This window comes from Cydia pomonella, chromosome 6 (genome assembly GCF_033807575.1).
Source record: "Cydia pomonella isolate Wapato2018A chromosome 6, ilCydPomo1, whole genome shotgun sequence".
In the NCBI taxonomy this organism is placed as follows: domain Eukaryota; kingdom Metazoa; phylum Arthropoda; class Insecta; order Lepidoptera; family Tortricidae; genus Cydia; species Cydia pomonella.
Genome location: NC_084708.1, coordinates 14,124,247 through 14,151,566, shown reverse-complemented (window position 1 = coordinate 14,151,566; position 27,320 = coordinate 14,124,247). Strand labels below are relative to the sequence as shown.

Below are 27,320 nucleotides of genomic sequence, written 5' to 3'. Positions count from 1 at the left end.
TAACTGTTCTTAATAATTGACTGCAGCAGCAGAATTATCTAGCCGGCGACGAGTTGTATAAAATAATTTTAACACAATTTTATAAACTGAATGGATATCATAAATGTCCTAAAGAAAAAGTGACCGGCCGGCCGAAGATGACTGGATTGGCCGGGTGGTCCCGTGGTCAAGACGTAAGCTGGTTGGATTACGGCCTCGGCAAACGGAGGGCTTTTTTTAAATTGGCATCGCGCTCTTGGCCAACGGAGGGCTTGGTCACTTTTTCTTTAGTACCTACAGCATTTCCCAAACTAATATCAAATATAATAAGATTAATAAGCAGACATAGGAGTCCGTGGGGCAAAATTGTTTGACAAGTAGGGAGTTCCTGTATCGATAAACTCAAGTATCGATACTAGTTCTATATACTAGTGATCACTCAAGGGTTTGCTTGTAAAAATATGTTTTTATTAAGAGTAAAAAAATAATTAAATAATAACTCAATGTACTCTTCTTCGTTTTTAAGACAAGACAAGACAATTTTATAATGACACTGGCCATTTTGTGCGCGAGGAGATTGGCTCGCGCGTTTGGCGCTCTGTGTGGACCCGCCTATTTACGAATAAACTAAAAATTTACGAATTTTGATATATTTATAAGTGCAAAGGTCACTTATGTATAACTATATCTAAATTCGCTTAATAAACGGATTATTTCCGCCTACCTAATATAGGTCGATACTAGATTCTGTCCGTGACTTCGTCAGCGTGGGATGATGGCGATTATTAATAAAAATTATCCTACTAGATATATCGAAGCCAGACCTCAAACTATCTTCATACCAAATTTCACCTAATTCGGTTAAAGGTTTAAGCGTGAAGACAGACAGACAGAGGTATACTCTCGCATTTATAATACGAGCCCAGATGCAGTCGAGTTCGTCTAATTATACAAAAATATTTTCTTAATTTTTATAAATGTTCACATACATGTAGATAGTTCAATCGACTCAGTAAGGAAACCATAACACTATGTTTAATCTGGTTTATTTTGATCGTATAATAAAATTGCATGAGACTTTCGTTCTTGAAAAAAGGAGTTTTAATTTTTTTTTTTTCAAATCCTGTTCTCTCCTACAGCAGTTCTGCATGCATGGGCTCGAAAAATAACTGTCAGTACCTATACGAAAAATAATTAGCAGAGCCGTGTTGCTTTCCTTGGTACCCAAAGTTTACTCTTTGGGTACCTAAGTACCTAAGTGCTAAGTATATAGAAGCCTATTGCTCTCTCTACATCTGTCATATTTCTTTGTCACTATTTGTGTTACAAGTTACAAAATTAAAAATATTTGCCGCCATTTTCCTTCCTAATAAATTTTATTCGTATTTTATATTTCACTTTCGATCGCATTTTGACCAGTAAAGGCGCAAGCGAATCGATTCAGTTTTCGCTGCTCATAACTGTTGTTCTCCTCTTTCATTTCTCAATCGATTCTCGTGAAATATATTCAGGTTGAAATTGAATGTAGGTAATTCATACGAGTAAATTGTTTTTAAATTCTAAGGTGTATCCCAAGTGTTAGTAGACCATATAAATACATACTGTATTGCAAATATGAGGCATATGGCATATACCAATATTACTACAAACAGACAAACTCCGGTAGGTAAACATGTCCTTCCATTCATATTTTGTTGCTTTACGCGACTGTTTTACTAATGAGAATAGGTAAAACACAACGATAAATTCTTAAGTTGTGTATACAAATCACATCTAATTTGATTAACTAATAAATATAAATTGCAAAAACACATTACTTCAGGGTTCATGGCCGGCCAAAATAAGGATCCGCGGCTAAACATCGTCGCGACATAATACTTACGTATAATTTAATGCAAATACGAGTATCAACGAATTCTCAATTCGAAAACAATCAGCTGTTCTGCAAAACAGCCTTTAGGGCGTTGGCCGGAGCGGGTCAGCGGGTTAACGAAAAATCTAGCGCGGATCTAACGGACGCGTGCGACGGATTTTACCTAAAATAGCACCCGCATGCGTGCGCCCGCTCCGTGCGCCCACGCCAGCTAGCGGACGCCCTTAACTAAACTTTGGCGTTGTTATTAAGTATGTTTTTTTATTATATTCGATTAACACGCTTTGTTTATATTTAATGTTAGTTATTTTAAAATCTGTTCTTCAATTATTCTAAATCAGTAACACGACTAAAAAGCAAATGCCGTGTAAGGTGCGTTGGGGTAAGTTGAAAACAGAGATAAGACAAAAAGTCCTGGAAAATCAAGCCCAGAAACTGCCCCGTTTGCCAAAGACCAAAATATCGTGAAGAGCCATAGTTACTTACTAACTACAATAATAAACGTTCTTTTAGCATTAGAAAGAAGGTAAAAGATTTTGACGTGTTTTTTTACTGAAAAACACCTTTGAAAAATAAGTCACCAAATATGTACCAAATGTAAATCATATACGATCTTTTACATTTTTCTGCTTTCATAAGTCATAGTTACTGATTTTTAAAAAGCGTTTTTTAATAAAAAGATAGGATTGTTTACCATTTTTCTAATGCTAAAAAAACGAACTATAGTTATTACAGAATTACAAGTATCGACGACATGGCAAACGAATGAAATTACAATGATTTTAAGAGGATAGTGGGACGATCGCTTCTCCTTACAAACGTGGTCCCCATTTTCTTCCCTGGTTATTGACATTATGGAAAATATTTTTGCACAATTTATGGTGAATATATAAACCATAGGTATGCCCCATTTTTCTTTCGATTTTTGTTTATTATAAGAGCTAGGACCGTAAATTCTAGTTTTAAAATAATAATTAAAAAAAGGAACATACGCCTCTTCGTTTGTCTATTAAAAAGCTGTGGTTAATACACATCACATGGCGAAATAGTTATTTTTTTACAAGGGGGCAAAGTTGTTGTTTAACCTCTCGTGCTAATATTAGTGCAAGCGAAAGATTCCAAATTGAACCACGAGCGTAGCGAGTGCTTCGATAAATTGAATCTTGAGCGTTGCGAAGGTTAAACAAACTTTGTCTCCGAATGAAACACAAATATTTTCAACAACCCCAATACCTTTTTAACAAGTTGTCGTTCTCCTCCCGTCCAATGAGAGATGGCATTCGACTTCTCTGTCCGAGACACGGCAGTTCAGCAGCATTTCGTGGCAGTTTTCGCTACTCTGCTACGAAATGCTGGAACAACATACCCCCTCCAATACGTAACTCTAAAACATTACTCACTTTTAAACTTAAATTTAAACAATATCTTTTCAGCTTCCAACTGCCGTGTTCTTCGCGTTCCATGCACCTTAGTTAGATTATGATTATTTTATGTTATAAATTGAATTATTTATCTATTTTTAACGAGTTGCCTTTTTATGTATATATGCTCTACTATATATTAAACTAAATACATGTCTGACTTTACCTGTTTATATTTTTATATATTTTTAGATATACCCAACCCACTCACTTCCGCTTTGAAATTTTTCCGTGCATTAGTTTCTAACTTGTGTTAAATATTAATACTTGCTAAATCACTGTCTGACACTGCCTTTACTGTTCCGAGCTATCTTCTTGCCCTGGGCTCCACGGAAGACCAGCGCTGTAGCATATATATGTTAGAGCATATGCTGAGTGGTGTCCAATTGTAGCCTCTATTACAGCATCATCACTGTAACTATTGCATGTTAGTATAAGTTACAAGTAGTTATAACTGTTAGTGTATTAGATCTTCTTTCTTACTTTTTTTGTTTTCTAATGTGGTGCTGTTTGTAGATGGTTTTGCAATAAACTTTTTCTATTCTATTCTATTCTATATTTTCACCACACCAACGCGAGGAAAATACTAACTGAAACACCAAAAAAATATAACCAAATTAAATCTATATGAACGTAATAAAAAAAAACACGCTACGCTCGTGGTTAAATTTTGGAATCTTTCACTTTCTCGTGTATCAATATTAGCACGAGCGCTTAAACAACAACTTTGCACCCTTGTAAAACGAATAACTATTTCTATTATAATGTTAATCTCTCGAGAGGAAATATGGAAAAGCAGTCACGTGACGTTGTCCCCTTTTGTCTTAAGGCGCAGTAAGCTCGTGTTCTTCTCTCACTCTCATTGAGCATAAGCGTGAGCGAGATGGAATTGCGTGCGTGCCTGGGAGCGCGTAGGTATATCATGTTTTATAATTTAAATATTTTTATTTGTTTTAAAAAAAGTAATCGCTGAATTCTCTTATAATAATGCTAATTTTTAGAAATCATTTTCATAAATGTGTTTAGCTTTTGTTCAAAATGAAATATATATTTTAAATTAATTTGATTATTTTTATTTATTTGGTTATTGTGGAATAGTATTATTAATAATTTCATTGTAATTACTTTTTGGATACGAGTAGGTGCTAACATAATCTAAGGAATTGTAACTAACATTTTTCTTAATGGGCCCTGGCCTGAAATAAACGGATATTTAATTTAATTTAATTTACTTAAAGTGCATTTTAGACCAGTTGTTCTCATGAATTTTCTCTATCGAGCGAAAATCAAAATCTTAGGATTCGAATCGTTGAAGTCCCTAGAGAAATCCTTTTTCTGAACCTACTGCACCTTAAGACATTCTCTTAATTTCGGTTATTACTAATTGCATAATATTCAAATGTAAAATATATTGAGAAAATTGATTAAAATAAAATTTTCGCTTCAATTTCTAACATGCCTACTTTCAGATCGCGTAGGTATAGTCCAAAGAGGATATACATACTGTACCACCCTATACCTACCCACGTGATATGCGCTTATATGTTGTGATATGGTTGAGATAGAAACCATTTTTTCCTTCTGTGGTATACTTTTATGCCTCAAACAAACCAATGAACGTCACATGCTTGCATCCTACAGTATGCCAACCACATTCATCCTTATGGGTTTAATACAATTTTATTTGTTATTTCCCTAATACTTCAAGTTTCCTCGTTACTATAACTTTGGTCAGAACTATTACAGCCTCTCATGAAACATATCAGTAGGTAGTGTCACGCAGTAAGGACCATGAAATGATAATTCTAATTATTTCAGTCTTATATATTTTTAGGGTTCCGTAGCCAAATGGCAAAAAACGGAACCCTTATAGATTCGTCATGTCCGTCTGTCTGTCCGATTATGTCACAGCCACTTTTTTCCGAAACTATAAGAGCTATACTGTTCAAACTTGGTAAGTAGATGTATTCTATGAACCGCATTAAGATTTTTACACAAAAATAGAAAAAAAAAAACTATAAATTTTGGGGGTTCCCCATACTTAAAACTGAAACTCAAAAAATCTTTTTTCATCAAACCCATACGTGTGGGGTATATATGAATAGGTCTTTAAAAATGATATTGAGGTTTCTAATATCATTTTTTTCTGAACTGAATAGTTTGCGCGAGAGACACTTCCAAAGTGGTAAAATGTGTGTGTCCCTCCCCCCCCCCCCCGTAACTTCTAAAATAACAGAATGAAAAATCTAAAAAATATATATGATATACACTGCCATGCAAACTTCCACCGAAAATTGGTTTGAACGAGATCTAGTAAGTAGTTTTTTTTAATACGTCATAAAATTAAAAAAAAAAAATTTTTCGTCTAACCCATACGTGTGGGGTATCTATGGATAGGTCTTCAAAAATGATATTTAAGTTTCTAATATCATTTTTTTTTAAACTGAATAGTTTGCGCGAGAGACACTTCCAAAGTGAAAAAATGTGTCCCCCCCCCCTGTAACTCCTAAAATAACAGAATGAAAAATCTAAAAAAAAATATGATTACCATGCAAACTTCCACCGAAATTTGGTTTGAACGAGATCTAGTAAGTAGTTGTTTTTTAATACGTCATAAATGGTACGGAACCCTTCATGGACGAGTTCATGGGTAATTTGTCGGAATACTCTTATATCATGTCATCTTCTCAGGTGAGATATAGCCAAATGCAATTAATTTAATTTTAATAATAAGTACTTACGTATACATACTAACATGTTATTTTTGGATTCACTTTACGCAATATGGTTTATATAAATTAAGTTATTCACATTATTGTTATTCACAATTTTGAATTCCAAATTAAACTTACAATCCATTTTTGGCGGTGGGTTCTTATTACTCGTAAATAATATATAATATGTTATCGATCAGAATGAGTGGGTATTTTAGTACACTAAAATACAAAGTATATGTATATGGTCTCAGTTTTTGGTCAAGGTCGTGTGACTAATATAATAATTAATTGCCTGGAATTAAAAAGTGTACCATTGTTAAAGCTTTCCTTATAAAGTAGCTATTTTTTTATTATTAAACATTGATTTAGTGTTAACTTGTTGTAGACTCCATATATCCGTATTTTTTCCATAAATTTTATTTCTTTGTTAAAAATAAACAGCAATATATTTTGGAATAAATACAACTCGTTTAATGTTTCTGGAAGAGATCGCTTACAGCGATAAGACAGTCTATTGTTCTTTCTTTACATTGTATATCTGTTTTAAATTTTGTTTTCTTTGTGGTGCAATAAAGAGTATTTACTTACTTACTTTCTTGATATCACATCGACAACGCTGCAGCAATTTTGCTGACGTCACGTCAGTACTCACGCGGGAGATCTCCACTTGCGACTGTTTTTCGGACCGTTTATGGTCCCAGCACATACATACCCATGTCCAAGAACATACCTACTAAAAGTCTTGTAACAAAATAACATACTAACCCAATGGTGGCAACATCGCAATGATAAAACGTATTATGAAAATGAGCGCTTTTTTGTAAAAACGTCATTTTCTATGAAACTAGATCCAATCCAGTGAAGTTTATAGGTAATCCACCCACGCATAGTATAAGCTCCTCTTGAAATACTTAAGGATTTTATCAGCATCCTTTATACGTATGATTCAAATCGTGAACCACTTCATGATAATATGGAGGTTATTTGATGAATTCAGTTGGAAGAAAGCCAAAGGCATTCCTGAACAAAAAACCCAAAGACTATATTTACAACAAATTTATTAATAATAATTATGTAGCTACATATCCTTCCCTGTCTATCTGCTTGTAGTGCCTACTTTTGTGTTTACCCCTCTGTCGACCTGCGGTAGTTGTGGCTAACCAAACGCGAAGGTCTACGTAAAACCTGGCGACGGTCGGTGGTGGTTGTCAATGATACTCGTATTTCCGTATTGACTAACTTAAACTAGGAGTCCCAATAAGTAGTTATCTGTTCGAAATTTGATATTATTTTGCTATTTATTTCAATATTTAATGCACACCTATTTACTGCGATGTATATGCATATATACATATATATGCATAATTATAATTGATATTGATGATTATAGGTATACATATACCTATAATCATCAATATCAATTATAAAATGAAATAAAAAAATCATAATAAAGAAAAAAGTAACCAAACCCTTCAGTGCCGCAGGCCGAATTCGTACGCTCTTCAGCTAACGCCCTGCTATATCGTAATCCCGATCCCGTAAGGGACTCGTATAGGAGGTGCAACTACTCGCTGTTAGAGTTGTTCTAAGACGCCTAGTCTTTCCGGGATGGCATGGCACATAGTCGAGAAACTGGGACGGGTACCGCCGTGATAGGGTAGCCTAGAGGTCCAGGGCGTTAGCCGCGATAGCTGAAGAGCCGGTTCAAATCCAGTCACTTTTTCTTTAGTAGTTAGGGTATATATGTATACCGATACCAGCCAGATTGTATTTTGAGGAGAATTTCATGTACTCACCGATACCGTTGAAAGGCGTCAGAAATTTTATCGAATAAATCAAGTTTCTGACGTCATTTGCTCTCGGACGTCGATGGTTAAATTTATTCAATGTACTTCACTTCATCAAACATAATCTCATGAATTATGAAAACATTCACGAGTTTATACAACTAACATAATCTTCGTCGTTATAAAATAATCATTAACAGCCCATCAACGTGCTCACTAGCGCCACTACTAAATAATTGTGATTATTTAAATTTAACGATAGATATTTAAAAAAGAGGGCTGCTATGTACTTAATTTTGTATTTAAGTACCTTTTGTATACATTATAATAGTTTTTACGTTGCTGGATGCTCGTCAATCTAGCCGTCCAAAGTTAAAACGGCCGTTTTTGTTTTGAGTTCATCAAACTTGATCATCTACCTACGTCAAAAGTGGTAGTTGCTCATATTTAATTGTACAGTCAGCATCAAAAGTATCGGATGAAACAACGCGCCAAAACTATCTGATATTCCGGATAACTTTTCCAAATATAGATAAATTTCTACAATTCGCGTTTTAAAGTTTATATTTTACAGTCTTAGGTGTTCTATATTAAAGACATCACTTTTTGTTAAGCTGTTACAGAATAGTAGATACTTATGAAGCGTTATTTGATCCGCTACTTTTGATGCTGACTGTACAATATAATTTAAAGTTTTAAATATAAAAAAAAATCGGACAAATGCGAATCGGACTCGCCTACGTCCCTACGTAGGCGAGTCCGATTCGCATAAAAGAATAAGTTAGTACGGCACCCTTGCCGTACTAACTTATTCTTTTTTACAAATGTATAGTTTTGAGAATTTTTCCTATGTTTGTAGTGTGAGAAGACATTACTTGCCAAATTTCATATATAAGTTTGAGTTTTTTACAGCTTCAACCTTTTGAGCCCAGTATGTCCTTATAAACTACGTCCAAAATAGAGATATGGTCACTGTGAATGTCTCGTCTCGCTTTGTGTGATAGGGTGTGCTGTGGCACAGCGGATGTCATTCCAGATCTAGAGCAGAGCCCAACTGGGGAAGTACCTCCACCTTACAGAAAACCGCAGCCAAATAACACTAGACCCTACTCATAATGTTGTGTTCCTGCCGGAGGGTGCGGAGTGTTAGGGTCAGCAACGGGCATTCCTTAACTCCTCTGGGGTTACAGGCTACGGAGACTGCTTACCATCAGGCGGGCCATATGCTTATTGGCCACCAACGTAGTTTAAATCTTCAATCAAGGGGATGTAGACCTGAGTCTATGGTTTTAAATTCAACTCGATACCTCCACTTGTTCCCGAGATAACTAATCACTACTAATTATTTTTATTCATCACACATTTCTGATCTTGTAAATAATATATCAATTGCCTATATTGCTGTTCATCATCAATTAACCTATACGTATTTTAAAATTGAACTATATTCCACACACATAAGTATGTTCTAGCCCATAATGGGTAGGACTAATGTAGGAACGAGGTTAATATAGGGCGCTCTATGCTCTTGTGCTGTGTCTTATGTTATGCAATCGTCGTGCAGTTTCCATAGTTACTTACAGGTGGGATGCAGTGTACCCTTTCTTATACCACGACGGTGGCAAACATTCATAGTGTAACAGATGTTTTTTCTAGGCCCCAACAATATCAAAGACGAAACTGACTGACTGACATATCAACGCACAGCCTAAACTGCTGGTTTTAGAGATTCAAAATTTGGCACGTAGGTTCTTTAGAAGGTCTAGGGGTGCACTAAGAAAGGATTTTTTAAGCCTGTCTAATGGTAAGCATTCACTGTAGCCTATGGACGCCTGCACAGATTATAATATTCCGTGTACGCCTGCAACTCCAAAGGTGTTTAATGCGCGTTGCCGACCCTTTGTTGGCCATAAACGAGAAGAATGGTAACGTTTGTAAATGGCATAAATCATATTTTAATTTATTAATTAAGCCGTATCTTGATTATTATTTGTGCATTCATTCACGGACTACCGCCAAGGCGCTCTGTTAACTATGTCAACCATATGGCTCTAAACGACACACACTTAAACAAGTGTGTGTCTGATTATACATGTAGGAGGATTCTGTACCATTGAGCGATCAGAAAATGGATATATTATCTTCCAGATACTTGTATCTTGCTTTAATGAAAGTACTTCATAATGAAGGGAAGTTTTATGAAACATGGAAAAAATAACTTTTCAAAATAGTTTTCGTAGAAAGTACGAGTATACTCGTGATTATTTCTCAGACAATCTAATACCGAATAATGTACTATATTCTAACATTTAGGCTATAGGAGTATAGGTATGTAGGTATCGGTAGGAATATTTCCTTTCCCATTTGCCTTTGTGAAAACTGCAAACTTCAACATTAATCATTTTCGCTTTCTCCTGCATTCGTTATCGGAGAAGCGTCGTCCGTTCTGCTTTCGAGGCGTATCGTGTTTAACAACTACTCATCTGACACAATAACAAAAACAACTTATAAAACATTATCTGTGATATAAATTTGTTAGCCCTCTCAAAATAAATATAGTTACATATTTAGCAAAAATTACAAGCCACATTTTTGGTACAGGTTACCACTACGTAATAGACATAAATCTTGAAAAATCGATGAAATTACTCAAATATCATAATAAAGGTCTAATTGTACCATAATAGTATATAGATTTTATTTTGGATCCGTACGCCATACGGTATCTAGTTAAGAGGATACAGGAGCTGACATATAAATATTTTAGGTGAATATATTCGTCTGGCTAACGGAAGCGGCTCCTAAAACTAGTGCGATAAGGACAACGCCAGATTAAGAAAAATATCCAACGTGAAAATCTCCAAAAACGATGTTCCTCCTCTAAAACAACCAAATGTAACGCAATTTTGAGATCTATGGTAATGAAATTACCAATGTCGGAGTGTTTTGCTTTTTAAGCTAATTGATATCAGTTTTAATACAATTCTTCTCTTTGCGGCTTAGCAAATTAGGCCGTTTTTGCGAATATTTGAAGTGCACTAGCGCCTTAAGGAACAAAAATATCAAAAAAAGGAAAACAGTCCGACATAGATATTAATAATAATAATCTGCATTGATTTTTTTTTTGTTCTAGCTTCAAAAACTACGGAGGAAACAGTCGAATACGTTTGTATAGAGAAATGACCACTCCTGTTGCCTCTTAAATAACAGTTTATTTTCTTCGATATTGTCAGCCCACCATATATTTTATTTATTATAGGTAAGTATTCCATACCAATATGACTATATAAAAAACATATAGGTAATACATACAACGGAACTCAATCTAAATATATAAGTAGCCCCGGTGATTCCGGTGAAACATATTTTCTTTTGATGCTTAAAAATAACCTAAAAAAGATGTTTTCATAAAAACCCAACAAAAATAAAAACCGGTCAAGTGCGAGTTCGTTTTACTCGCGCACCGAGGGTTCCGTACAAACTTTAAATTATCTTGTGTAACTAATAAAGACGAAAGACCTTTGAACAAAAGTAAGTACCTATACTAAGTATAATTATGTATCGCCATCTATCGACAAATTGTCTAACTAATTTGCGCGATGTAATGCACGTATGTTGGTTTTTCGACGATACTTTTCGAGGATTTCAAAAACTGATCTTTTATTTGAAAAAAGGTGTATTTAAGGAAAGGTTTTCTTGTTAATTTAAAAAAAGTTACCAAGACAGAGGTCTGATTATATTTTTCCTGTAAAATATATAGTACTTAATCTGTACTTAATGTTAATATTATATAAAAGTTTCATAATTTTTCGTCGGTAAACTTCGGAGATAAGGGGACGGTATTTTTTTCACATTATCCTTCATAAATCATTTTTTTTCTATGAAAAAAAAAATGTTTTGGAATGTACAATTTGAGCTCTTTCAAATGATACCCCACTTGACCTAGTCACTACTTTGAAAATATGCCCCCTCTTCATATTGGGCATTTTCCATAGTTAATAAAAAAAATACTTTTAATGTGTCTGGGTTAACATTGTTCATAACTGTTCCAAATTTCAAATCGATAGCTTAAGTGGTCTCAAGATATTTAGCGATCTGACAAACAGACAGACAGACAAACAGCCGCACCATAAAGTTGCACCATAAGGATTCCTTTTGTACCTTTTTGATACGGAACCCTAAAAACAGCCATAAATCACGTTCGTTGTATGGGAGCCCTACTTAAATATTTATTTTATTCTGTTTTTAGTATTTGTTCTTATAGCGGTAACAGAAATATATCCAGATGATGTATTGAAAATTTCAACTATCTAGCTATCACGGTTCATGAGATACAGCCTGGTGACAGGCAGATAGACAGACAGACGTACACTACAGTGGAGTCTTAGTAATAGGGTCCCGTTTTTACCCTTTGGGTACGGAACCCTAAAAAGATTTGTAATATGCGATTACGTACTTGTACCCACCTATAAGAATATAATGACATTAGCTTTTGCCCGCGGCTTCACCCGCGTACTAAGCAAAAAAAAGGTTCTTAGTTTGACCCGTATGTTTGTATGAACGCATGTAGGTATGTATGTTTGTCCGCGATTATTAGATTTAGAATCATGTTCTGAAAAATGCATGAAGTGTTAAACAACTTTATACTTATTAAAGTACTTCCTTATGAACAACATTTTTTGCCATGTTTGAAGGTGGTAGCAATAGAACCAAACTTTGAGGTGAACTTACACCGGAGCACACCACGTCTACTCCGGCGAATTTGAGAGTTTGCCCCTGCGACTTATTTATGGACATGGCGAAACAGAATTTCAGGGAAAACTGGAGACTTGAAATCAAACGGAAGATAAGTAAAAAAGAGAATAAGTAAAAATAATACATGAAAAGAGCCTATCACACCTACCTACACAAACTTACCTACTATAGGTACACGTACTAAGGAAATGTAAACCTACTTAGAATAAATAAAGAATAGGGAATATTACGCGAAACTCTGCGCAGGGGGCGCCACTACCACAATCCATCAAAATCTAAGGGTATACCGCAAAACAAGACTACTCCCTCCTTTCACTCGCCTTAATAGGTTAGGTACCGATTGACGATGATCGAGATGGCACCAAATACAAATTTAAATATCTGTTAGGATAACGCGGGTCTCGTTCCATACCTCAAAAGCTAAGATAGAATCCTTATAGGATCACGTGTGGTGTGGCTCTCTGTCAATCCATCTGTTATAGTTGTTAGATTTGTAGCTAGCCCTCAACGGCTTATCTTTTGTCCATTGTTAACTAAAACGGCGCGTGCCACTACCTGCAAAAAAAGGGCCCGGTCACTTTAACCGGTTATTTAATTACAACTCCTATGGTAATTGAAATAAGATTCAAAATGAAGAAATGGACAAATTATTTGCGAGTTCTTGTGTGGTCCCTATACGGTTACTGAGTGCCGGCGAGTCGAACGCTACCGAACCAGCCTAAAATGTGTCCTCGTTATGCGTAACAAAGGTGCGTTATCGGAGAGCACACCTACACTGGTTTTTTGAGCGTTAGACTAGCCCGCGCTCAGGTGCCAATTAGAATTATACGACCCTTGTTTTTGCAGGTAGTGGCACGCGTCGTTTTAGTTAACAATGGACAAAAGATAAGCCGTTGAGGGCCAGCTACAAATCTAACAACTATACAACCGATTTGCTCCAAACCTACTGGACCGATTGAATTGCAATTTGGCAATAAATACTTTCAACATTTTTCATGTCCACAATATTAAATTACCCATGTCAATTTTAAGACTTAGTTACCTTATTTCTCCCTTTCAGGGGTTGAATTCTCTAAAAACCTGAAACACGTGTTTACTCATTTACCGGTAGGAATACTCTTGTAAAGTTTCGAATAAAATAGTCTAACTAATCTTGTTTTCCAATACAAAATTTGGATCCCCATTTCACCCCCTAAGGGGGTGAATTTTGAAAAATCCTTTCTTAGTGCACCCCTAGACCTTGAAAAGAACCTACATGCCAAATTTGGAATGGCTAAAACCAGCGGTTTAGGATGTGCGTTGATATGTCAATCAATCAGTCAGTCAGTCAGTGAGTTTCTTATTGTATGGCAAAAAAACTTTCAACATTTTTCATGTCCACAATTTTAAATTTTAAAATCATTCAATGCCATTTTCGTAAATAACGTCCCAAAAACACATAAAAACGACACCCATCTTGATATTAAGTAATTTAAGCCCCATCGCACCCCAACAGGGGATTTGTATTTTACGTCCACCTCGTTAGATTTTAAAATTGTTGTTATTTTCGTAATCAGCGACCCGATAAACCAGAGAAATAATATCAATGTTGATTTTTAGACTTAGTCACCATATTTCCCCCTTTTAGGGGTTGAATTCTCAAAAAACCTGAAACACGTGTTTACTCATTTACCAGTAGGAATACTCTTGTAAACTTTCGAATAAAATAGTCTTAACTAATCTTGTTTCCCCATACAAACTTTGGACCCTCATTTCACCCCCTTAGGGGGTGAATTTTGAAAAATCCTTTCTTAGTGCATCCCTAGACCTTCTAAAGAACCTACGTGCCAAATTTTGAATCTCTAAAACCAGCAGTTTAGGCTGTGCCTTTAAAATATGTCAGTCAGTCAGTTTCGTCTTTGATAGTGTTGGGGCCTAGAAAAAACATCTGTTACACTATAAAAAATTTCTATGTACTTATTATAAATAAATAAATAAATAAATAAATATTATAGGACATTATTACACAAATTGACTAAGTCCCACAGTAAGCTCAATAAGGCTTGTGTTGAGGGTACTTAGACAACGATATATATAATATATAAATATTTATAAATACTTAAATACATAGAAAACACCCATGACTCAGGAACAAATATCCATGCTCATCACACGAATAAATGCCCTTACCAGGATTTGAACCCGGGACCATCAGCTTCGTAGGCAGGGTCACTACCCACTAGGCCAAACCGGTAGTCAAAATAAATTATATCCCACGTAAGGGCCCTGTCTTACGAAGTAATATACAAAAGTCAATGATTTCCGATCCGTAAAATGACTAGGGTACGTGGTGGTAGGGTAGAATGCTTTAGCACGCGGTCGCTTCATGAAGACCACGTCGGTACCAACGCCCGCAGCGTGTATCGATTAGTTCTAATGCACAACCAGTTTAATCTTGACCATTCGTCACGGCTACTTCACGCAATTATGGATTATGTGGAGCGCAGAGAACGTGAGAGAAGTTTGCCAATAAAATACTTAACGCCTTGTGTAGTTACGCCATTATACATGTGTAGATCCATTCGTATACCCCATTCATTTTAAAATAAATAGAAAACAATCAATTTTAATAAATTACACATTTGTCGAAAAAATGTGCGTATGCTCCTCCCAGTCCTCCCTGATAATGTCACTGGTATTACATATTTGCGCATTGCCGACTCTGTAAACCACTTTCGTGAAGAACCATCGACGCCAGGGAACACTTTATACAGTCTGAGTGATCTTGACAGGAAATTACTTAATTTTTATTCTCTGCTTAATTTTTCGCGCGTGATCTTTTACGAGCTCCAAGGTGGGAAGAAATGTCACATGTGTTAGAAAGCAGCTATGGACATCGTGTCAAACCCTCAAACCGATTATAATGATAGAACACAAAAGGCATGTGACAATATTTTGACTCCATGGACAACAGGTTTTATTATTACTTGCAACTTACTGAGTTATATTTTTTGCAGTAATATGGCTACTTAATCTTGTAGGTACACTAATATTTACGTTTATTTATTTCTTCAACGTGTCGTTACGGTCACAGTCTAGGTCTACTCGCGACTTCGGGCATACGACACGCGCGGCGATACCTAGATACCTACCTAGATAAGTTATTGTACCTTCAGCCCTGTATTCGCTATGTTTAGCCTTGGTCTCTGGTTGACGCCATACGCTGCGTACAGCGTACATTGTATGGGAAGACTGTAAAAGTTGTATAGAGCGTGGCGCAGCGCTGTACGCAGCGTACCTACATTATGACGTCGTTAACCGGAGACCAAAGTTTTAAGACGAGTAACTATCTAGCCACTCCAACATACCTCTATCATGCTCTGAACTCTTGACTTAAAAACGTAAAATGAAATAGCAAGGCAGGGTCCTCTCATGAATTAAATAAATCTAATTGAGTTGTCACTCGAAGAAAACAAATGACGAACATATTGGAAAATCCGAAATAAATTAAGGAGTTTTACGTTTACCCGAAAATAAACGTAGGTAAGTATTTATACAGTCATGTCGACATTTGTATTATGAGATGTTTGTAGTTGCCAAGCACTACTTATAGTTCAACAAGACATTAATAATTCAGTTCTTTTTAATAATTTTATTTCTCTTCGGATGAGAACAACCAAACTAACCCTAAAAGTGTTTCTATGATAGTCCAGTACCAGTATCTTATAATAGTTATAATACGAATGCTCAGCCAGTTTACTCAATTGCATTAAATGCGATTTCCTACCTTCACTCTTTATTTCTCCGGTCCGTACCTAACTAAAGGTTAATTTCATTTAATTTTTTTTACCCCATTTGATGTGTTCCTACTCGTGTCGTATTTGTCAGCTTTAATTTAAATGTAATAAGCATTATTTTATGTCTAGCATCACGTACAGTCAGCTGCAGATAAAAGTGACCTCCGTGCATTGAAATTTGTATGCAAAGGGACTAGAACTGCTGACTGTACCTTGGTGAACAGGTATACGTTAGCTAGGTACGATGCGGTACACACGTTTTCATTATTATTAGTGCTTTATGGGGTTTTCGATTTCCCATGGGGCTGGTTACTTAAAATAAAGAGTACGATTAGTTAAATTGAGTTTAAGTAATGGGTACATACTTACTCAGATGAAAACTAATCATGTAATTTTAGGATGGAAACTTTGATATAATTATGTAGATTTCGAATAGATTTGGTATTCGGTGATTACCAAACAGGTGCCAACAGTGATAAGGTGATGTTATTGGGATAATTTTCATTTAGCTTCCTTTTTACGCAAAGTAGAAATACGTAAATACAATTTTACAGCAGTGAGGTATTATGAACATGAAAGTTGAAAAAAAAGTTGTAATCGGTACGATCGGTATATGGACAGACGTTTTGTAGATAACACAAAAAGAACTACTTTGTTGGAAGGTAACATATAGGTACCACGGCCTACATGATTGTGCGAATTAGTTTCATTCGTTCCATACGCCGACCTCGGTTTCAATACCATTGATCCTAGTTCGATAGATATACCTCCTAATATTCATAAACGTCTACTAAAGTTGACAAGCCGCTAATAATCGTTTGTCCCGTTCCACCATACCAATACGTCGGAAAGGGACAAAGCGGCTTGTCAACTTTAGTAGACGTTTATGAATAAGGGGGTTAGACTTTACGGGGCCAACATTGATTGTAACTAATAATACGTACTGAATGATATTTCAAGATTATTTTTGGATCGCTGAGCCAAAGCAGTTAGAATGATATTTATTTTATTGAATGCTTCTAAATAAGTATCTAAAGTACATTTTCTTTGTAGACAGTTGTTCAACGGGCTTCCGTATTAAAATATTGATATTATTTACTCTAATTCGTGACTAAGAAAAACAAGATAGGTACGAGATAGTGTAAGACGGTAATCGGGTCGGAAAGGCGAGCGGTGCCGAGCGCGCCCCCGTGACCCGAATTTTCGCAATGACGTCACAGCAGCAGCCCCAGCATGTGGGTCATGCTCCAGCCGGCTCCTCGCCGGCCTCCCGCACAACAGATACGCGGATAAGATAACAACTGACAGACAACTAAACATGCACTTACCTACACTCATTTTACATTTTACTTGTTACGACTAATTTAAAATCAAGGCTTTCGAGATTTTAGATCACGTTTCAATTTTTAATAGTTATGACGTTTCAATTATTAATACAATTCACTTCACCGTGTTTGCCTAAATATGTACCCGTTTTGCATCTATTTATTTCCGTAGGACCTATGGAAAAACAAGAATGTCGATGAGCCGTGTTTGCGCAAATCAAATACATAACATGTTGAATGCTATCTGTTGCGGCGTCGGTGAAGAAGGGGCACTCCACGAAACTGGAAAAGACAAATCATGTTTTTTATCTGTATGTTACCCAATCGTGATACATGCAACGTAGTGGTTCTTGTTCGTAATACCATACTTAGAGGAAAAGGTTCGGAAAAAATGTTTAAAACTAACGTAGGTCATATACCTTAATGTGTCAGTTATCTATTATTAACATTCGGCGACCTAACATTTGAAACTAACAAGGTACCTAAAATATGAATATAAAAAACAATAAAGTTATTTTTTGTACCTATTAAAACGTGTGCTTAACTTGGAGTACAAGGTCGGAACTGACGTCAATCAGATTTCGTTATTGCAGCTAGCGGTCGTCGTTTTTACTTCTTTTAGGGGCCCGTGCTAGCTCAAGTAAAGAATAACTGAATTCGCTCTCTAAACTGTCAGTGTACGAGTATAAAGACTTAAAATCTCAAAGATAAATTTAAATACATCATAAAATAGTCTGGTGACTGTTAACTTTGGGATCCATCTTTTTTAGCACTACCTAACTATCAATGTAAAAATAGTTATTTGTTTTACAAGACGCAGAAGATACCCGAGCAAGCGAAAGATTCCAAAATTGAACCACGAGCGTAGCGAGTGGTTCGAGAAGTGGAATCTTGAGCGTTGCGAGGGTTTCAAGACACGAGGGTTAAACAAACTTTGCCTCCGAGTGAAACACAACATTTTTCACCGCACCAACGCGAGGAATATACTAACCATGAAATACCAAAAAAAATCAAACCAAATCAAATCCAAATGAACTTAATAAAAAATTTATCATCCTAAATCATCATTTAAAAGTCAATTCTACCAGCTAACATAAGGAAACGACTAAAAATTTGCATCTGATTACTTTGCCCCACATGTGGATAAAATGCAACATTCTCATTAGTTTTTGAACAATCAGGAGGGCCTTTACCAGTTGGTGTAGTGAAAAACTCTTTAAAAGTGTTAGAAATAGGTTCTAACAGACGTAACGATATGAAAATCTGCGTATATGTTTCTGGATTAGGTAGATTATACGCATATTTTCGTACAATTATTTGATACCATCGAGCTTATCTGATGATAACGACGATGTACCTATAAGTAGGTGACTATTGAACTCGGAAAGCGAAACCCATGAATCAGCCTAGATAACATGCTTACGATTCCTTTAAAACAATTGGACTCACTCTTTATTTTATTTTTGTAGTAGTTTATTTTAGTCTCTCGTGTTCCATTGGTCACATGACACATGTATGTATATCTACACAAAGCAAAAAAAATAGATTGGAAATTTCTAACTACAGCAAGCGATCATAGTGGAATTTTTTATAAGTAGTTCTAAAAAATTAGATGCTATCCTCTTTCTGCTGAGTAAATATAGTGTAGGAAATGAAGCAAGTCGTTGTATGGAGACCCATGCATTAATTTCTCAGTCGATGAAATTTTGCTTGGTTATTATATAGTATGAGTCGAAACTAACATATAAATATCCAAAAAAAAAAACACTTCTAAGTTAGGTATTTATACGTAAAAATATAAATCTGTTTATATTTTTAACCGAGTAATTCCTCTGTCCAAAATTATTTTACCAAATAAGTTATTTGTATCAGTATGTAATACTAGAAAAAAATCAAAAAAATTTGTCAAACATGTGATTTTTTTTAAATGATAATTCCTTTTTTTGACGCTCATTTTCATCGGAAAATTGCTCTGTCATTTTTTTCTTCTTATATGATCTTAGAATATAATTTGGCGTAGAGGGTAAGAATATCCAAAAAAAATACATACCCAAATGTATGTATTTTACAACTATTAAAAACTGAGAGTGGAAAATTTCTCAGCCTGTATTCTTTTTAAATATATACTAAGTAGTCACGTATACACTTAAATTCAAAATATCCAAAAGAAATATCATCCAGAACACCGAAATTTTTGAAGCGAAGATAAATCCATCCCGCGGTTACGCAATAATGTACCGTCTTCCTTTAGCAGTTAAGTGCAGATTAGTGTCCTTGTGCTACTAGTACGACCCGACCGCGTGACCCGCAGTCCACACTTAAGAAGGGAGTTGTCGTTGTCACTGATGTGTGAGTCTTTACACTACATTTAGTGATTTTTGCGTTTTCTTTGTACCGAATAATATATACTTACGCAGTTTTATATAACATTGATTAGAATAATATCACGCTAAAGACGTTAATAACAACCGACGTCAAAAACAACTAATAAAGATAACCTACTTATTGTATGCTTATCGTTAATAAATTGCGATATCTTAAAACTTAACCGTCGAGATCTTTAAAACTACTGAACCAGTTTTGATGAAACTTGTACTATAAGCTGAAAGATACTTCATCATCATTATCGTCAGCCTGTTGCAGTCCACTGCTGGACATAGGCCTCACCGAGATGCGCCACAAAGCACGTTTTCCCGTTTTCTGCATCCAGTCCCTACCAGCTACCTTCTTTAGACGCCCACATAGAATGACATAGGTTTAAAGGTCCCTTTTTTCAGTTTTTCTTAAATAAGTCATAAACGGTGGCCCATAGCAAAAAATGTTCTTTAACGTAAATAATATATATAAAATTGCCTGATCGAAAAATTCAGTGCACTTTTTCGCTAGGATCAACATTTAAAAAATATTAAAGCGGGAAAGTTAGTTAAAATCAATTTTATGGTCCATTTTACTATATTTTCGTGAATAACCCGTAAATAGCAAAAACCTTGTAAAACGTAAATAATTTACACATTTTTTTTTACAAAAAAGATTCAGTAAACTTTTTGAAAGTATCAATATTTAAAAAGATATTAAAGGGGGAAAGTCAATTAAAATCAATTCTAAGGTTCCTTTTCTTTCGTTTTTCGTAAATAATTTGTAAAGTATTATCCATAGCAAAAAATCTCTCATACATAAATATTAACCATAATTTTTTCTACAGGAAAGATATATGAAACTTTTCGCTAGGATCAACATTTAAAAAGATACTAAAGAGGGAATATTTATACTAATCAATTTTAAAGTCACTTCTTAGTTTTTCGTAAATAACTCTTAAACGGCAGCTCATAACAAAACAGGTTCTTATACATAAATAATTAACATAATATTTCCTACAAAAAACATACAGAACACTTTTCTCCAGGATCAATATTTAAAACAATATTAAAGGGGGAAAGTAAATCACAAACAATTTACAAGTCCCTAATTTTTTTTGTTTTTCGTAAATAACTCGTAAACAGTGCCCCAATGCAAAAAGTTCTTTATACATTAATAATAGAAATTTAATTTTGTACAACAAAAGTTCCGTAAATTTTTTCGCTAGGATCAATATTTAATGAGATATTAAAATTCATTATAATCAGTTTCCAGGTCCTTTTTAGGGTTCCGTACCCAAAGGGTAAAACGGGACTCTATTAATAAGACTGCGCTGTCCGTCCGTCCGTCTGTCACCAGGCTGTATCTCATGAACCGTGATATACAGTTGAAATTTTCACAGATGATGTATTTCTGTTGCCGCTATAACAACAAATACTAAAAAGTACGGAACCCTCGGTGGGCGAGTCCGACTCGCACTTGTTGGGTTTTTTTTAGTCAGAGGGGCAAAGTTACTTACAATTAATCCTCAGGTCTCTTTTTTAGTTTTTCGTAAATAATTTTGTAAAGTATTATGACCTATAGCAAAATATATATATAAACAATTATAATAAAAATTTCTACAAAAGACATGCGGAACATTTTTCCCTAAGATCAATATTTATTAAGGTTTTAAAGCGAGAAACACAAATAATGTGCAGAATTGATTAAAATTAACTTTCGCGGTTTAATATCTCAATAATATTGATCCTAAAGAAAAAGAATAGAAATCTTTTTTCTAGAAACATTTATGTTAAGTATTTATGTTTGAACGTGTTTTGCAACGGGCTACCGTTTACGAGTTACTTACGAGAACTAAAAAGGGTTTTTAAAATTGATTATTATTAACATTCCCGCTTTAGTATCTTTTTAAATATTCATCCTAGCGAAAAGTGTGCTACATATTTCTTATAGAAAATTTTATGTTACTTATTTATGTATGAGACATTTTTTTGCTATGGGTCATACTTTAGAAATTATTTACGAAAACTAAAGAAAAGGAACCTTAGAATTGGTTTTATTAACTTTCCCTCTCTTATCTTTTTAAATATTGATCCTTTCACAAAGGGTACTGAATCTTTTTTGTAGAAAGTTTTGTGTAGATCATTTACATTTTACAGCGTTTTATGCTAATTGCCACCGTTTACGAAAATATAGAAAAATGGACCATAAAATTGATTTTAATTAACTTTCCCGCTTTTATTGATCCTAGTGAAAAAGTGGACAGAATTTTTCTTGTGCGAAATTTTATTTAGATGATTTGCGTGAAAGAACATTTTTTGATATGGGCCACCGTTTACGAGTTATTTAAGATAAACTAAAAAAGGGCCATTTAAAGCTAGCAGCCGCGTCGATGCAATTGTCTCACGTGCGCTCCGAGCGATATCATTGTCGCTGGTTACGTTTAGAATTATAGTTTGGCATGCTATGACAGAAATATTTATATTTATATGTATTTCTGTTGCCGCTATAACAACAAATACTAAAAAGTACGGAACCCTCGGTGGGCGAGTCCGACTCGCACTTGTCCGGTTTTTTAGTCAAAGAGGAGCAAAGTTACTTACAATGAATCCTCAGGTCTCTTTTTTTAGTTTTTCGTAAATAATTTGTAAAGTATGACCTATAGCAAAAAAAATATATGTGTATATAACAACGTCCAGTACAACAGTCAATGCGTGTCCAGTACAACAACGCTTTCAGGGTTTATTGGGGCTGCCCTGGCGCTGCAGCGCGTCAGCAATGTTCGCTGAGTGGAGCACAGACGGTTTCCACGCAGTGCTGCGTAAGAGGGTGGCGTCCCTGTGGGACCGCGTGCGGGGCAGCACCAACACTCTCCTGAGGGTGATTGCGGAAAGGGTGGATAGCCCTCTTATAACTCACTGGATGACAATGCATGTTAGATCCAATGAGCATTATGTGTTCCACTAACATTAATGTTAACTTTATTTTTAAGATTTTTCTTGTTATTTTACTAACACAGTCTTTTAGACAAAAATATGGATACTTGGTGTCTGAATTAAATATTTTCATTTTCATTTTCATTTCATTTTCATAAACAATTATAATAAAAAATTCTACAAAAGACATGCGGAACACTTTTCCCTAAGATCAATATTTATTAAGCTTTTAAAGCGAGAAATTGCGAGAGCTTTGTGCAGAATTGATTAAAATTAACTTTCGCCGTTTAATATCTCAATAATATTGATCCTAAAGAAAAAGTGTAAGAAATCTTTTTTCCAGAAAATTTTATGTTAAGTATTTATGTTTAACATTCTTATTGCGCTGGAGCACCGTTTAAGAGTTATTTACGAACAACTAAAAAAGTACCTATGAATTGATTTACCCCCTATAATAACTTCTTAAATATTGATCCTAGAGAAAAGTGATCGAATTATTTTTTGTAGGAAATATTATGTGCATTCTTTATGTATAAGAATGTGTTTTGCTACGGGCTACCGTTTACGAGTTACTTACGAAAACTAAAAAGGGTTTTTAAAATTGATTATTATTAACATTCCCGCTTTAGTATCTTTTTAAATATTCATCCTAGCGAAAAGTGTGCTAGATATTTCTTATAGAAAATTTTATGTTACTTATATATTTATGTATAAGACATTTTTTTTGCTATGGGTCATACTTTACAAATTATTTACGAAAACTAAAGAAAATGAACCTTAGAATTGGTTTTATTAACTTTCCCTTTTTAATATCTTTTTAAATATTGATCCTTTCACAAAGTGTACTGAATCTTTTTTGTAGAAGTTTTGTGTAGATTATTTACATTTTACAGCGTTTATTGCTAATTGCCACCGTTTACGAAAATATAGAAAAATGGACCAGAAAATTGATTTTAATTAATTTTCCCGCTTTAATATCTTTTTAAATATTGATCCTAGTGAAAAAGTGGACTGAATTTTTCTTGTACGAAATTTTATTTAGATGATTTGCGTGAAAGAACATTTTTTGATATGGGCCACCGTTTACGAGTTATTTAAGATAAACTAAAAAAGGGACATTTAAACCCTCCCTCCCCCGTACACAATAGCGCCACCCCCATCTATCAGTACTTTCAGTATGTTATGTAAGGTACCTTTATCTACAACTATGCCAAAATTCGCTTATACACGAATTATTTCCCCGTTTTTTCCTTCGTTTGGTGGCCTAATACGTACGACTCGAATTGAATAAATTGAATTTAAGAATATAAATATTTAAATTAGACACATCGCATAACCTACCTACTTCATTTGTAGGTACGATAGAGACTATACTTACGGTAGGTACTACACAGACAGGCAGGCATTAGGCAGCTCAAAAAAGAAACAAGTAGCAATATTTTTAAAAACAGTAACCTATGCACCTAGGCGATACGCGAATGAATAGAGAAGTAGCAAGCTGCCACCGCCGGGCAGGCGCGGCGCGCGCGCTGGCGGCGGCCGGTACCGCTCCCGCACCCCGCTTGTACACCCCGCTCCCTACATATATCCCCGATATGTTAAGTTTTTAATACGCTCGTTATTTTTTTGGATGTTTTTATAGTTGGATGGAAATAAAACTGTGATCTTAATTCAATAAATAAAATGGATAGAGAAATTTTTCACAGCGAGTTAAAAGGCAATTTCTGAAAATAGTAAAGTTACATGGATTTTTTTTTAGATTTTCATTTAGTAGCTATAAAACGGCAATAAAATGGCATTTCAGTGAAAAAATTAGATGGAGTAATTTTCCGGTCCAAGACACGTCCAAAAATTATATTTTATTAATATTAGTATTTCTGCTGGGATATTTTTTTGGATATTTCATATATTGTTGTAATACGTTACATGAATATGTCTGGTGAAGAAAGTTTGAACGGAACATTTTTCCGTAAAAAGATATTAACGATTTAATACTTTAGGTATTTACTTAAATCCTATTATTATTATTCGTTGGAAATTAAGACAATACTTTTTATTTATTGATACTTTATCATACTGTAAAGTTTTTTCTGGCAGAGGAATTACAGCGGGGTCCACTACCTTTATTTCCTACACTAATAGTTATGACATCAAAAACATACCTTGTAAAAAAACAAGTCTCGCAAATCAGTTGTTCTACCGTAAAAAGTTGTGAGATCCATGTAATACTAAGTCGGTTTATTTATTCAGCCCCTACTTGAGAGACCTTCTGTGTTAAGTTATTACGTAATTAGCTAACCTAACAACATCTTATACTGACCATATCAATATTAAAAATCTTTTATGTTTTGAAGATCTCATTTCTTTTTGTAAATAGTCCTACATTTATTCCTTTCCGGAACCTTCTAGTTCTTGAATACCAACAACGGATTTTCTTAAAACCCACTCTCTGTCTTATGAGCTTTTAACTACTTCTTGAGCTTCAGCTACAGTTTTTCTTAAAGCCCACTCCCAAAGGCTTTGAGGTTACAATATTTGACAAGTAGGACGGTAAATGCTTCATAGTCTATTGTATTCACAAATTGAGAATTCTTGCGGTTAAATACTTCCAAAGTCGACGTAACTCTCGAAAGTGCCTCGTAAGCTTGACGAGATGTGAATACTGCAGAACCGATATCCATCAGCGCATTATTTAGACTTATGCCCTGACTTTTGTGTTATAGCATAGGCTATACATATGGGAAACTGTTCGTGATGACCGGACCAAGCTCGTAAACATGTTCTTTATTAAATGTAATGTAATATATGTAGATGTAGGTACCTATGACACTGATTCATTCACGGCAAATGTAACTTTGTAATCCTATCCATTTATATAAAAAAAATGATCAGTTAGTCAGTCACAGTCAGTGAGTGAGTGACAAAGTTAAGAAACTTTGACTACTTATAATGCTCAAACTACTGGTTCAAATTTAATGAAATTTGAAACATACTGTGTTTATACAATGCCTGCTTGGTTATCCACAACGAGGTTATAGGGGGGTCAAAAATGGCCTGAACTGCTTCGAGAAAAGGATGGCCGTGCCGCTTTTTTGCTCGACTTGTCGGGGGCAATGCCGTGCCCCCAGATAATGTATAAATACTTGATTTTATTACAGTTTCTGGTTTGGACCTTGCATGTTTGTCTGTTATTCCTCGACTCTGTAATAAGCCTTCAACATCAATTACTTTTTTAAGTAATTCTTAAAAGCTGGCAATCTTAAAGCATCATCAGGTAACTTGTTATAAAAAATAATGCATTGCCCAACGAATGACTTTTGTATTTTGCGGGCACAAAACTTTCTGATAGAAAGCTTATTTTTATTTCTAGTGCGTAGTTATGAACATCAGAATTCTTACTGAAAGAGGCTAGATTCTTAACAACATAAATAATACTATCATAGATGTATTGGGAAGCTACAGTAAAATATTAATTTCTTTGAAAAGTTCTCGTAATGATTCACGTGCTCTTAAGTTGTATATATAACGAATGGCTCTCTTTTGTAAGACAAATATAGTGATACAACGAGGAAATTCCGCCAGCATCGTTGGTACAATGCCTCAAGGGCCTATTTTAGATTTAATCTAGTATTTAGAAAGAAAGAAAATACAGTTATTTAACGCCACAACACATTACATTTGGAACAAGAAGAACATAAAGAGAAAAAAAACATTGGACGCTAAAATAGGATCCCCACTCAGCATAATGCCGCGGCAATCAGTGGCGCTTGTTATTAGTAACATAAAAAAAATTATACATACTAAAAAACATACTACCAAAAACATTTTTGCTACTGTACATTACTAAAATTGAAATTGAAAACACTTATATTATTTAAAAAAAATAGGTACGTAAGAAAAAACCGTAACAACAAAAAAAATTTAAACTACATACAAAACAATTTTTATATTTATATTAAATCCGTCCGTCGATAATAGATGAAGTAAAAAAAAGTACTCTAATGCCGCCGCACCAACACAAGGAATTGTACAAAACTAAATATTTGTAGAGGTACTGTAATACCTCTGTAAGTATATATCTATTATGTAAATGGATAATTAAATTCATAATAAATGACTATGTAATGCAACTGATGCATAATATGAGTGCACTCTATTTTCATGAACTCGGTAGCCTTTTGTGACTATAGGATTGAACTTGAATTATTTTACTAACTACTTATTTATTTCTAGTAATTAATTCACTGTGTATAGTAAAGTTTCATATCGGATAGTTTTTTATATGAATCAATTAATGAACTATTTAATTTTGTGAAAATCGTAAAATGGGGTGAGTAGGGATTACTAGGGTAGTTGGGTTATGAATGGGGTGAGGGGGGATGACAGAGGGGTGAGT

General features: G+C 34.7%; 1 protein-coding gene across 1 annotated transcript in view; it reads left to right on the top strand.

The window, feature by feature from the left end:
- The window catches only part of LOC133519038 (C-Maf-inducing protein-like), an 81,495-nt gene that overhangs the window by 3,904 nt on the left and 50,271 nt on the right, over positions 1 to 27,320 (top strand). The window lies entirely within an intron of this gene.